Below are 14,324 nucleotides of genomic sequence, written 5' to 3'. Positions count from 1 at the left end.
TTTATGGGTGCACACTTTCTGACGGATATGACGTAGGAATAATTAAGGAAATAACTCTACCTAAAATCACGCCCCCCAATTATGACGTAGGAATATTAATAAGCTTAGGGCATACGTCATAACAAAATAGGCCGCGCCCAAAAAACCCTACTATCTACTCTTATGTAGTTGAAGGCGCAGTATAGCTCTCATAGTCTGGTGGTGACGGAAGACCACCAGCCGTTTGAACAAGCCATTCAGCATCACCTTGTTGGGTTAAGTGCAGGCACTGTCAGAGCGCAGGGCGTCCTGCCTTTGAAAGAGTTTCCGAAGTGTCCTGATGTGCCCTTTAGCAATGCCAAACAGGTCTGTGAAAATGGCATCCTTTCGCGGCACTTCAGACGCCATCTCACAGTCTAGCCGACCTGAAACGCCTGAGCCCGTTTTACCAGCAGGCTCCAACGGTAACCGTTTGAAGCAAGAGGCGGCGTTGTCAGTTTCCGTAGTGTAGCGGTTATCAAATTCGCCTAACGCGCGAAAGGTCCCCTTTTCGAAACCGGGCGGAAACAGCCTGCTTTGGGCCGGCCCTTTTCGTCCTGCTTGCCCTTGTGGTTCCCCGCAGGCGGTGGGTGGCTTTTCTTCATTGGAGTGCCCGAAATCGGTGCTCTCAGAGCGTCCGTCCGTCGACAGGTTGAAATTGTAAACGCTGGTGTAGCCACTTTTAATTAAAATCTGATGATGATGATGATGATGATGTTGTTGTTGTTGTTCTTGTTGTTCTTGTTGTCGTCGTAGTCGCCGTCATTATTATTGTTAAAGTAAAGCAGTAGTTAGATTTGTTGCTACCGTAAGGTGTAGAAGGCACAATAGCTCTGATAGTCTGGTGGTGAAGGAAGACCACCAGACGTTTGAACAAGCCATTCAGCATCACCTTGTTGGGCTAAGTGCAGGCACTGTCAGAGCGCAGGGCGTCCTGCCTTTGAAAGAGTTTCCAAAGTGTCCTGATGTGCCCTTTAGCAATGCAAAATAGGTCAGTGAAAATAGAAACCTTTATCTCACAGGCTGGCCCACGGGAAACGCCTGTGCGCGTTTTATCAGCCTGCTTCGATGGGAGCCATTCGAAACGCCAGGACGGGTCGTTTTCCGTAGTGTAGTGGCTATCACGTTCGCCTCACACGCGAAAGGTCCCCGGTTCGAAACCGGGCAGAAACAACCCGCGGTGCACGCGTGCCAGTGCCGTGTTACCCGTCGCCATCTCTCTGCCCCAAGGCCGGCCGTCGTTTTCTCTTCCTCGGAGTGGCAAGAAATCCTGACCTTGAGAACAAACGATCGCAGAAGGGTAGCTTTGCGAGGCGCTGGAACTCACACTTTTAAAATCGATACATGTTGTAGCTGTTACAATACGACCATAGCAGGATCAGCGACATTGCTGTTACTCTTATGTAGTCGAAGGCGCAGTATAGCTCTGATAGTCTGGTGGTGACGGAAGACCTCCAACCGTTTGAACAAGCCATTCAGCATCACCTTGTTGGGCTGAGTGCAGGCACTGTCAGAGCGCAGGGCGACCTGCCTTTGATAGAGTATCCTAAGTGTCCCGAAATCGGTGCACTCAGAGCGTCCGTCCGTCGACAGGTTGAAATTGTAAACGCTGGTGTAGCCACTTTTAATTAAAATATGATGATGATGATGATGATGTTCTTGTTCTTGTTCTTGTTGTTGTTGTTGTTCTTTTGTTTTTCTTGTTGTCGTCGTGGTCGCCGTCATTATTATTGTTAAAGTAAAGCAGTAGTTAGATTTGTTGCTACCGTAAGGTGTAGAAGGCACAATAGCTTTGTGATTGTCTGATGGTGGCACAAGACGAGCAGCAGCTGTTTGAACAAGCCATTGAGCATCACCTTGTTAGGGTAAGTGTAAGTCTCGTCATAGCTCAGGGCGTTCTTCCTTTGAAAGAGTTTCCAAAGTGTCCTGATGTGCCCTTTAGCAATGCAAAATAGGTCAGTGAAAATAGAAACCTTTATCTCACAGGCTGGCCCACGGGAAACCCCTGTGCGCGTTTTACCAGCCGGCTTCGATGGGAGCCATTTGAAACACCAGGACGGGTCGGTTTCTGTAGTGTAGTGGCTATCACGTTCGCCTCACACGCGAAAGGTCCCTGGTTCGAAACCGGGCGGAAACAACCCGCGGTGCACGCGTGCCAGTGCCGTGTTACCCGTCGCCATCTCTCTGCCCCAAAGCCGGCCGTCGTTTTCTCTTCCTCGGAGTGGCAAGAAATCCTGACCTTGAGAACAAACGATCGCAGAAGGGTAGCTTTGCGAGGCACTGGAACTGACACTTTTAAAATCGATACATGTTGTTGCTGTTACAATACGACCGTAGCAGGATCGGCGACATTGCTGTTACTCTTATGTAGTTGAAGGCGCAGTATAGCTCTGATAGTCTGGTGGTGACGGAAGACCACCAGCCGTTTGAACAAGCCATTCAGCATCACCTTGTAGGGCTAAACGCAGGCACTGTCAGAGCGCAGGTCGTCCTGCCTTTGAAAGAGTTTCCGAAGTGTCCCGAAATCGGTGCACTCAGAGCGTCCGTCCGTCGACAGGTTGAAATTGTAAACGCTGGTGTAGCCACTTTTAATTAAAATCTGATGATGAAGATGTTGTTGTTGTTATTCTTGTTGTCGTCGTAGTCGCCGTCATTATTAATGTTAAAGTAAAGCAGTAGTTAGATTTGTTGCTACCGTAAGGTGTAGAAGGCACAATAGCTCTGATAGTCTGGTGGTGAAGGAAGACCACCAGACGTTTGAACAAGCCATTCAGCATCACCTTGTTGGGTTAAGTGCAGGCACTGTCAGAGCGCAGGGCGTCCTGCCTTTAAAAGAGTTTCCGAAGTGTCCTGATGTGCCCTTTAGCAATGCCAAACAGGTCAGTGAAAATGGCATCCTTTCGCCGCACTTCAGACGCCATCTCACAGCCTAGCCGACCTGAAACACCTGAGCCCGTTTTACCAGCAGGCTTTAACGGTAACCATTTGAAGCAAGAGGCAGCGGTGTCAGTTTCCGTAGTGTAGCGGTTATCACGTTCGCCTAACGCGCGAAAGGTCCCCGGTTCGAAACCGGGCGGAAACAGCCTACTGTGGGCTGGCCCTTTTCGTCATGCTTGCCCTCGTGGTTCCCCGGAGGCGGTGGGTGTCTTTTCTTCATTGGAGTGCCCGCAATCGATGCACTCAGAGCGTCCGTCCGTCGACAGGTTGAAATTGTAAACGCTGGTGTAGCCACTTTTAATTAAAATCTGATGATGATGATGATGATGATGTTGTTGTTGTTGTTCTTGTTGTTGTTGTTCTTGTTGTCATCGTGGTCGCCGTCATTATTATTGTTAAAGTAAAGCAGTAGTTAGATTTGTTGCTACCGTAAGGTGTAGAAGACAACAGTTGGTATGGCGTGTGATATCAAAACATTCAGAATACTTTTAACCTATATAATTTATAAGCTTTGTAAAATAAACCCAAATATCTCTTTTGCGGGGATAAACGCTGTTCTGAGTAGTTTGTGACTTGTTTAATACCAAACAAAGCATCGCTATTAAAAAAAAAAAAAAATCACTGTAAAAGCGCTAGTTATTTTAGATCTTTATAGTTATTTTCTAGGCTCAGGTTGTTTTTTAGTGCTTATAAAGGCCTGAAATATTCTTAGTGGTTGTTGACTATAGGTCTTGATGCTTAAAAATGTTTTTTTGAGAGACCAAAAGGTTCTAATAAAAGTTTAGAGTAGAGAGGAGAGAGATCGTCTCCATCTTGGTTTCTATTTGAAATTTGATGCAGTGTCATTTTATTGGTTGGTTTTGATATGTTAATTGGTAACAGGGCGGCACAAAGGCCAGACCAGAACAATGCCTTACAAGCAGATCCGGCATGTGGCCATCAGTATAAGTATGAAGGTCTGGTCTTCAGCTCGACAGACTCATACTGACCTTTCGATTTAAGACTAAAGATCAACAATGTCCGGAAACAACATCAGCGATTCGATTTAAACGAGTTTTTAGGCAAGTCTTCAGATTATTTTCATTGACTCAGAGCGTGTTGTGTGCATGTATTGTAAATAAGGCTATAACATCTGTTTTAAGTTCTGTAAAATTATTTTTCAGCCAGTCAACAGGAGTTCATTTCCAACGCTGAGGAGATCATCTGGAACAACGACGGTAAGAATTTTGTGTTTGCGCTCATGGGTTCTTATGCATGGGTGTGTGTGGTTTTGAAGCGGCTCATTAGAGTTATGAAAACGTTTTAATATATATTAATGCCGGTCTCTTTAATTACACAGAAACTATCGAAAGGCCTGTGATTAATGTCTCCGAGGATCGACCAAGAGAAGTGGTTATCCCTAGACAGGCTGTCTGCCGACCGGGTAAGAACTAAACCCCTGTTTGTTTGTATAACGATTCTGTAAGATGTTTGAGTCCAGTTTTGTTAATTTAAAAAAATTATCCTGTCTAACAGTATTAAGAAATGTGGTTCGAGACAACGAAAGGCCTTCCACATCGAGGGCTTGTTTCGTTTTACCTTCGAGAACCGTAACCTTTCAAGAATCTGAAAGGCCGTCAGCCCCGGTATCTGATAGCTGTGAGTATATATCTGCAGCCTGTAAGAGGTTAAAGCTTTTTATAAAGCGGTGTGGTTAAAGGTTAAACATGTCTCTTACCTTCACAGCGGTGCAAAAAGCTAAACCAGCCGAAAAACATAAGAAACGATTATTCTGTGGAGGTAAGTAAGATCTTTCAAACTTTAATGTTTTTAAAAGGGCTTTGTTTGCCCGTTGAGGGCTAATATTTAAGCGATGGGTGACCGTTTCCTGTAGGGCGGGGGGTTCTGGGAAAGATCTTTAGAAGTCCGGACAGGTCTAGGCTTGTTTCTGGGGAACGTGTTTAGAAATGACCGATTGCCGTACCGTCTGGTTAGGAAGTAAAGCCGTCCGAAAGGGTTTAGTAAGTTGTTTGGCTTATCTCCCGCTATTATACTTCTGTTTTAAAGTGGTTGTAGGAAAAGGCTTGAAGGTGTTCATTGTATTTAATATTTAAACAGATCGTGAAAACGTTTGTGAAACAGGAAGTCCCGGGATCAGGAAGCGTTTACACTTGGAAGGTTCGTTTAAAAATGAAATGTTGTTGTGTGTGTGTGTGTTTTATTAACAATATTACAGTTTTTAAAGAAACATTTAAGAAACAGTTTATTTACAGCGGCTTCTCTGTTTTACATTTATTATCAAGTCCTAATAAATATATTGTCTGTAAATAATAAGGTGTTGTAGTGAATGTCTAAGGCTATTTTCAAAGGTCTAAAAAAGCTAAAGGTTTTGAATGTCCTGGACATGTTGTTTTAAGTTTGATTTCTGTCGCCGTTTAAAGATGTAAATGTAATGTATATTTTTATTCTTCCCAAGACTCTTGGGATAGTCATTCTGTGAATGAGCTATTGATGACAATTACCCCGTCTAAGTGGGATCAAACATCTTTCCCGGTGAGATCACCGAGAGGATCCCCCACGGTGGTCTTGGAGACCCCCCAACATCTACTCAGGCCACAGCCTTCTGGGGGTAATTCAACACCCCAGATTCAGCCCGCCGCATTGTCGGGCGGAACAAATACAGGCATCCAACAACCTCAGGGGTCGCCGTCAGTCAGGGCTGACACACCACCCAACGACGGCCTGGTTTCAACATCGTCCCCCCAGACCCGTTTCTTGGCTACAGAAACGCGGAACAGTACCCCGCGCTTGGCCAGGGTGTCACCGCAAAGGCCTTCTTGGTCTCCGTCCATGAGTATACACTCGCTCCTTGCCTCCTTCGACCGAGATTTACCGGAGCGACCATCCTTTGAAGCTGAGCCAGGCCACCAGCCCCCGGAGCTTCTTCCTGAAGGTCGGCATGAGTTGCTACATACTTTGTTACAAAATCAAAGACTTGTGTTAGTGGGGCAAAACCTGCTGATAGAGAGCCAAAACACCCTTATTAATACCCTTACTAACGAATTGTACCGTATTTAATGTTTTAATAGACACAAAACGCCTTACTATTGTGGGTTGTTGGAAAAATAAAAAATAAATTAAAAAATGTCCTGACTTGGTAAAAGAACTCACAAACTAAAGGATTATGAACAAGCTAGGGCCCCAAAAAGACCTTCCCGAGAGAACATCCCCGGCCCTGTTGTGAACTCCTCTGATGTCCCAATGAACCTGGAACTATTACAAATGATAAATGATTTAAATAACCCCCAATTACCACCGATAGAATGTGAATTAACAGAATTACCGGTGAACCCCGACCTGTTACAGATGGTCAATGATCTAAATAACCACCTCCCACCGGTAGCGCTTATAGAGGTTCACCCCCTAGTTCACCCCGATTTGTTTGAAATGGTGGAGGCTTTGGAGGAGCTACCCCGACCAAATTCTGCCCCTATTATAAATGATTTGAAACAATTAGAACACAGGATGGCGGCAGAAGCAGCCATCACTATAGAGGAGGGTCTTGACATTAACCGGTTGGATATCTTTGAAGGACTTTTACAGGCTTTAAATGAGCCTCCTCAAAAAGGGGGTTTTGTAGATGTCAGCAGTGGGGGTGTTTGGAATTTGGAGGGTTCTGAGACTGATAAGGCTGTGGAGGACATGCTCTGTGAGAATGTAGGGGGTAAAGGCTTTGTTCAAAATGATGATGTGTCCAAGAGTACCAGTGATCCCGTGATTATAGATAGACCGGCCTATAACAATTTTGAAATGATTCAGCGTTTTAATTTTGCAGAACTTTTAAATTGTGACAATTATGCAGAAATATTTGTCAACATATACGAGGCCTTGCAGAAAATGCTTGAACAGGTTGCTGAAAGGGTCAGACCTCGAGATGTTGTACAGTTAGAACTCAGAGGGGATGATTTGTTTAGCAACCTATCTGTAATGCTGAGTGGAGATAATTTAGACGTCTGGCTAAAATCGAAGCGTTATTGCAAAGTAACACAGCCATCATAGCTGATGAAAGTCTGTCTCTGGTAATGAATGTGGTTCGTAACCCTGAGGGTGGGGTGCTTAGAAGACTGTCGAAATGCTTGAAGAACGACATAATTAGGACCAAGCTCAGGCAATTAGTGGTGAGTTCCAGTGGGGACAATAAGCTCTGTTTTGCTTACAGTTTAATAAAATTACTCACCCCCGACATGCCTGAACCCCAAGCTCTGCAAGAGGCTTTAATGCTTCATCAGAGGGCCGGCTTAAACTCTCAACAGATGGTTGCCTTTTCAGACATCACCAAGTTTGAGGAGTTGTTGTCTTTAAAAATTGTTGTGTGGTACCGTTGTGAGGTAAAGGAAGTATTTGTGAAATTTCAGACACATCCTGAAACCCATACACAGACACTGTTTCTCTTCCTAAGTGATAGTCATTACTTTGGAATAAAGAGTTTGACGGCTTTTTTGGGTTGTTCGTATGTTTGTCATTGTTGTTATAAGGCCTTCAATGATAAGCTTAAGCACCGCTGTGACGGTTACTGTAACGTCTGATTCAATCCCCAATGTTGTAAGGGTTTGGCCCCTACCATCCGATGAAAAGATTGCTTAAGGATTTGTCTCTCTGCGTTCTGTTTTTCCGAGCATAAGGTACAGAGGGCCGCTGCTGAGGGGGTTAAAAAACTGAGTTATTGTGATCAAACTAAATATTGCCCGCAGTGTTGCCTCCAGTACCGTTTTCATGAGGTTAAACCACACAAATGTCTGGAGCCGAGATGCAGGATCTGTAATGCTGATTTAACCCCGGGGTCCGAACACCAGTGCTTTATTCAGCCGGTTAAAAAGGAGCCGCCGCACAACCGGTATGTCTTTTTTGCTTTTGAATGCCGGCAAGAAAACGGGGTCCACGTTGCTAATTATATACACTGTATTGACATGTTGGATCGTGAGTGGTCAGCTAGCGGTGAGAGTTGTGTCAGGGAAATCATTACGCGGTATCGCGGTCCAAAATACCTCAATTACACATTTATTGCCCACAATGCTAAGGGTTATGATTCTTACATTTTGATGAAGTATCTGGTGGAAAATGGGGTGACCCCAAAAATAATAGCTCAGGGTAGCAAGATCATGTGTTTCACCGACGAAGCTTTCAACTAACGTTACATAGACTCGTTAAATTTCCTCCCCATGAAATTGAGCGCTTTGCCTAAGGCTCTGGGTTTTGAGGCTCAGAAGAAAGGTTGGTTCTGCCATTTTTTTAATACTAAGGACACTCAAAATTATCGAGGGTCCTACCCGCCCGCCTCTTATTATGGGGTTGATACTATGATGTCTCATGAGAGGGACGAATTCTTTAAATGGTACAATACCGAGAAGAGATGGCCGCTTATTGTAAAAATGATGTGGTGATCCTTAAAGAAGCCTGTGTGCGTTTCTGCGCCGAGGTTATCAACACATCGGGTCTCGACCCTTTGCAAAGTGTGACCATAGCGTCTCTCTGCATGAAAATGTATCGGTCCAATTTCTTGCAGAAAAACACTATAGCGGTCACCACTTCTGACAACTATCGTGCTAGACAAAAGAACTTTTCGACTGTCTCCATACAGTGGCTGGAATACCTGAGTGCCCGGGATAACATCTTCATCAGACATGCTTTAAATCAAGGGAAAGTCAAAATGGGGCCTTACTACTTAGACGGTTTTAGCGACGTGTCCGGGCGGCGTACCGCTTATGAGTTTGCTGGTTGTATTTACCATGGCTGTCCTCAGTGCTTCGACCCAAACACCTTTAACCCCGTAACACAAAAACTCTGCGGTGATATGTACTATGATTTCCAGGAACGAATTGAAACTTTAAAAAACACCTATGGTTTGAACGTGCTGGTGATTTGGGAACACGAGTGGACGACCCTGAAGCAACAGGATGCGGGGGTACAATGGTTTATGGAAACCTTGGACTTTCCTGAACGTCTAGAGCCCCGGGATGCGTTATTTGGGGGTCGTACCAACGCCCTCTGTTTACATTATGAGGTAAAGGAGGGTGAGAGAGTAGATTACTATGATTTCACCAGTCTGTACCCTTATGTCAACAAGACCAAAATGTACCCGGTGGGGCGTCCAACCATTGTTTATCGTGACTTTCTCAAAATCGGACATTTCTTTGGTTTGATCAAAGTCACCATGTACCCTCCTCGTGAGCTGTTCTTACCCGTGTTGCCTTACAGGTGTTCGGGAAAATTGATGTTCCCTCTGTGTAGAACGTGTGTGGAAACTGAAAATCAAACTACCTCTTGTCTGCACAGTGATGAAGAGAGAGCGCTGACGGGTGTCTGGTGTAGCATTGAGCTTGACAAGGCGGTGGAGAAAGGTTACAGAGTCGGTAAGGTGTATGAGGTTTGGCATTTTTCTGAAAAACCTGATACTCTTTTTGCTGATTACATTATGACCCATCTGAAAGGGAAACAGGAGGCATCGGGCTATCCCTCATGGTGTGTTGACTCCGCGGCCAAAGAGCGATACGTTCAGCAATATTTTGAAAAGGAAGGGATCCGTCTAGAGCCGGGGAACATAACTGTAAACCCCGCCAAGAGACAAATGTCCAAACTGATTTTAAACAGTCTGTGGGGTAAGTTTGGGGAAAGAAATTACCGTCTAAACACAACCATGATTAAAACCCCTGAACAGTTTATAGAATTTATGTTTTCCAAACAACATGCAGTATCACACTTTCAATTCTTAAATGACCACGTGGCACAGGTCCAGTGGAGGGCCCCTAAAGATTTCCCCACCAAACAGGGGAACGTTAATGTTTTCATAGCGGTTTTTACCACGGCTTACGCCCGGCTTGAACTGTACAACTTAATGGATCAGTTGCAGGAACGCACGCTCTATCATGATACTGACTCTGTAATCTTTGTCACCAGGCCAGGGGATTGGGTCCCTCCCCTCGGGGACTACCTTGGGGAGTTAACGAGCGAACTAGATCCTCAGGACCACATAGTGGAGTTTGTTTCAGGGGGTCCTAAGACTTACGCATACAGAACGGCTGCGGGTAAGACCTGTATGAAAGTTAAGGGTTTCACTCTGAAACATTGTAACAACAAGCTCATTAACATCAAGTCTCTGACGACCCTGGTAGAAAGTTTTGTAACCGAGAAAGACGCGCCTCCTCGTGAGATTATTACAGCCGGAAATCAGATCTATCGCAATAAAAAGGGGTACACGTTGGAAAATAGATCACTAAACAAACGGTTCAGGGTGGTGTACAATAAAAGAGTCTTGAAGACTGATTATACCACTCTGCCTTATGGATATTAGCGGTGGTTTTGATAACAGACTTCAACACCCTTTCTCCTGTATTATAGCCGGTCCCTCCAATTCGGGGAAGAGCTATCTTATAAAGAACATCATAGAAGATGTGGACGCAACCGTGTCCCAAGCTCTTGACAACATAGTGTGGTGTTACTCTTGCTGGCAACCTCTCTACGATGATTTGGCTTCGAAAAAAAATAATCTGAAATTTGTGCAAGGTCTCCCCGCCTCGTTGTGTGACGATGACTTGTTCCCGCCCGGTCAAACTAATCTAGTGATCCTTGATGACCTGATGGAGCAGGCCGGTGACAACAGTGAAGTGGAAAAAGCTTTCACAAAGTACACTCATCATAGGAATTTAAGTATTATTTATTTAGTTCAAAATCTATTTTTTCAAGGTAAAAAAAGCCGCACTATTAATTTAAATGCCAATTATATAATTCTTTTTAAAAACCCCAGAGATAAACTACAGGTCACCGTCTTGGCTCGTCAAATGTACCCTAACCAGACCAAGTTCTTTTTGGAGGCATTTGAGGATGCCACCAAAAAACCCTACGGGTACTTGATTGCGGACTTAAAAGCACAAACCCCAGAAGACTTTCGCCTCAGAACAGGTTTGTGCCCGCCCGATTGGCCGGCAGTGTATGTGCTAAAGAAAAGGAAATAAATAAGAATGTCTGTTCGGATTAAAAGAAATCTGCCGCTTTTGCAAATGTTATTTGAGGGGAGCCCGCGCCATAGGAAAGCTGTGCTGGCAGGGGCCCCCTCGGATTTGATCGAGACCCTGTGTGAAATAGCTTTTAACATCTTACGCGGTAATATACCCCTAACCCCTTCTCAACATTCTAAACTCAAAAAACAAAAAGCGGTTATCAAGATCATCGCTAATAAGAAGTATTCTATTAAAAGAAAAAGAAAGAAGATTAATCAAACCGGGGGTTTTATAGGACCGCTGTTGAGCATAGCCGTGCCTTTCCTAACCAGTCTTCTAGCTTCCAGAGTGGGTTAATAATGGAATATGCTCAGAAAATGTTTTTGATCCCTCAGGAGCAGCTTGAGAAACTGAGAAAAAATGTTGTCGGGCCAGAGCCCATTAGACAAACGGCCGAAAACAACCTGGACTCTGAAATGAAAGCTATACAGGCCAGGGCCGATTTAAATCAGTATTCCAAAGCCCAGTTGTATACCAACACGTTACAGCGCTACCTCCGTCTGGTTAGACAGGGTGAAAAAGATCAAAACATTTTAACTTTAACCATGGCCTCTCAAGAAAATGGTTCTGGGGCTGATGCGGGGGGTACGGTTGATAAAGATGTTGCGGTGACCGAACCTGTTGAGAGTTCAGAGGGAGATGTTGTAACGGATGTTTTGAGAAACATGCCGGCCAGAAGCAAAAGACATGCAGAATATATCCTGCACAAAATGGTTCAGAAACCGCGGGTAACGGCTTGGAATGAACAGGGTGAATTTGTTTTTAAAGGACAACTGATCAAAGGTTCACACATGTTTGATTTGTTGAAGAGTGTCACTAGCACTAATAAGGTACCCGATAGTCGCCGACCTGTAGGCTGGAATGCTTTCCTACAGGCGATGGCCTGTCTGAACATGCCCCAATCCACAGTTCCTAACCAGGAAACGCGACAAAAAATCCGTCTGTGTAAAGAGGTGGAGCCTGATCTGACTCCGATATCTCATTACTCTGACCGTGCTGAGCGACCATCCTCAGGATCTATCCATCGTTGGGAAGCTTATTAATCTCATGTTTTTATTTGTCTCCCCTGTAAATAATGACCCGACAAACAATTTTTTATTTTATTTTTTTTATTTTCAAATGTTGTACATTTATTTATAACATAACCCCTGCTTTGTATAAGAATTGTGTTGAATAAAAACAAAACTAATGATTAAAAGGCTGTTTTCATTATTTTTTCACCTTAACACGCATGACATCTATTAAAATCCTCACAAGAACACCCCATCTGTATACATGGCTGGCTAGGGTCGTAAGTCATTGTGTTATAAGGGGGGGTCCACAGTGTCCTGACAAACTCTGCCACTTTTTTATCATTTTGGCCTAAATCCTCACTGTACAAGGCCATAATATCGGGGTATGACCTTCCTTTAGATCTATGATATAAGAAAAACACACAGTGTTGACCACAAGTGAAGGTCTGAAGACTTTGTACTTGACGACAGCTGTAAATGCTTTCTTGACAGTTGTTGAGCAGAAAGTTATTGATCTTCCGAGGGAAAGGTCTGAAATCTGGGGGGTTTCCATAGGAATCAAAAAATTCACCACGTTGGTCCTCCCTTAGATAAATAACCAGCCAATGTTCTCCGGGCATATTTTTAGGGTGTGTGTTGATTATGTACATTGCAGGTAAATTCTTGATCTTAAATTTAGGCAGCTGATCGCAGGCGTAGACTCCTTGAAACAGTTTCCGTGAGCCGGCCAGGGCATTCATGATGTGGTTGAGCTCTCTGGTGTTCATTTTAATAATAATCATACAGAACGTTTCTCCTCTGATGCACCTCAATAATGTTGTCAAACACAGCATACACGACCATATTTACAGTGCGTGGTAGAGGCTGCTTGAAACGCATCTCCAAACGCATATTGCCCGTCTTCATCAGTGAAAAATGTTGTCCACACTCTTCGTCAGGGGTCAGGTTGAAACCGTACAGGGTGTAACCGCTGCAGTATTCCCGGCGATCGATCAGCAGAGTTTGATCCTTGAGATGGCGACCCTTAGCCAGTACTAGACTGTAATATTCACGAACCGCATTGCCGTTTTCAAAGTCAGGTTGAAAAGGTCTGGATGGAACCTGCACACCATCGACGTACAATACTATAAATTCCACGTTATAATGTTTAAAGTTAAAGGGGTTCTTGTTGTAAACCCCGGTAAATGCATCATTATCCACGAGACCTATAATAACCTGTTTTGGGAGCTGTCCTAGAAACAGATTTTCCTGGTTCATCACCCGTGTCCCTGCGGGGATACTGTGGACTTTCATATAGACTCTTTCGATCGGGTACTTAACGCCTGCGCGTGTCCTAGTTTAACCGCCGGGGAGACGGACACTTTTTTCACAAACAGCGAGGCCGATAATATGCTCAGTTTATATTTTTCAGTATCAGGGGTCATCAGACAAAAAGCACTTTTACTACGGATCATTTTAATTTTTATGTCTACCCCGTTGAGCATGAGTTTTTCTTGGAAAAATATGTCTGCATGGATATGCCCCATTAGCTCAAAGGTCCTCCCTTCTGTTGAAGAGGCCGTTCTTTTTTGCAAACCCTTATTGAGTCCCTCTGGATCCTTGTCGTCCATAGCTTCCGGGATGTCTTTGAAGAAAAGGCCGGGGCTGAACTGTTTGCTTAGGGTCTCCTCACTATAATTAAGTTTACACTCCATCATGGCTCTATAGGGGTAAGTATTGCTGCTTTGACTAATGAGCCGATCTCCCAGGGTCACATCCACCTGTGAAAACATGGTGGCCACCGGGTAATTGATGACCCCAGCGTTGGCCGTCTTCTCGATTGCATCGCCATCCTAATCAGTCACTTTACAGTTCATTAAAATAAATGTGTTATTCAAATCAATATAATCCTCGCCATTGCCAGCTTTAAAAAACTCCAGAGAGGCCGTGTCTGAAATTGCAGAAAGAGGGGGAATCTTTACATATATGATCTTATCTATACTCGTTTGAGTGTATGGAACTGTAAACAGATCCAGTTCTGATTTGACGCATTCTTCCGATAGACTGTGGACAAAAGACATGTTTAAAAGATGTATCCTGAGGCTCTATTTTTCTTTCTTTGAGACTTTCTTTTTGCAGGTTTTTTCTTGTGCTGCTTCCTTCTCCGAGTGTTTCCACGATATGTTGAAGAATGAGAGATTCCTCGTTTTTTGTTAGCCACGGATCTTCGTCGCCCTGGTGGACACATGCTGTTTCTTCTTTTACCCCCCCTCCTCGCCATTACCATGAGACCCGAACCCTCCTGATGCTCATGGCTAGCTGCCCGGTTCATAACATTGGTGAA

At 44.3% G+C, this 14,324-nt stretch overlaps 2 non-coding genes across 2 annotated transcripts; both read left to right on the top strand.

Annotated features, from left to right (window-relative positions):
* Positions 1 to 2,082: 2,082 nt before the first annotated feature.
* Positions 2,083 to 2,155, top strand: trnav-cac (transfer RNA valine (anticodon CAC)). Its single transcript has one exon. It is a non-coding gene; the product is annotated as a tRNA-Val (tRNA).
* Positions 2,156 to 3,027: 872 nt separating this feature from the next.
* Positions 3,028 to 3,100, top strand: trnav-aac (transfer RNA valine (anticodon AAC)). The gene has a single exon. It is a non-coding gene; the product is annotated as a tRNA-Val (tRNA).
* Positions 3,101 to 14,324: the final 11,224 nt, after the last annotated feature.

The sequence above is a fragment of the Amia ocellicauda genome (genome assembly GCF_036373705.1).
Source record: "Amia ocellicauda isolate fAmiCal2 chromosome 11 unlocalized genomic scaffold, fAmiCal2.hap1 SUPER_11_unloc_2, whole genome shotgun sequence".
Lineage (NCBI taxonomy): Eukaryota > Metazoa > Chordata > Actinopteri > Amiiformes > Amiidae > Amia > Amia ocellicauda.
The sequence above is the reverse complement of the archived record's forward strand: the minus strand, read 5'-3'. Positions and strand labels throughout refer to the sequence as shown.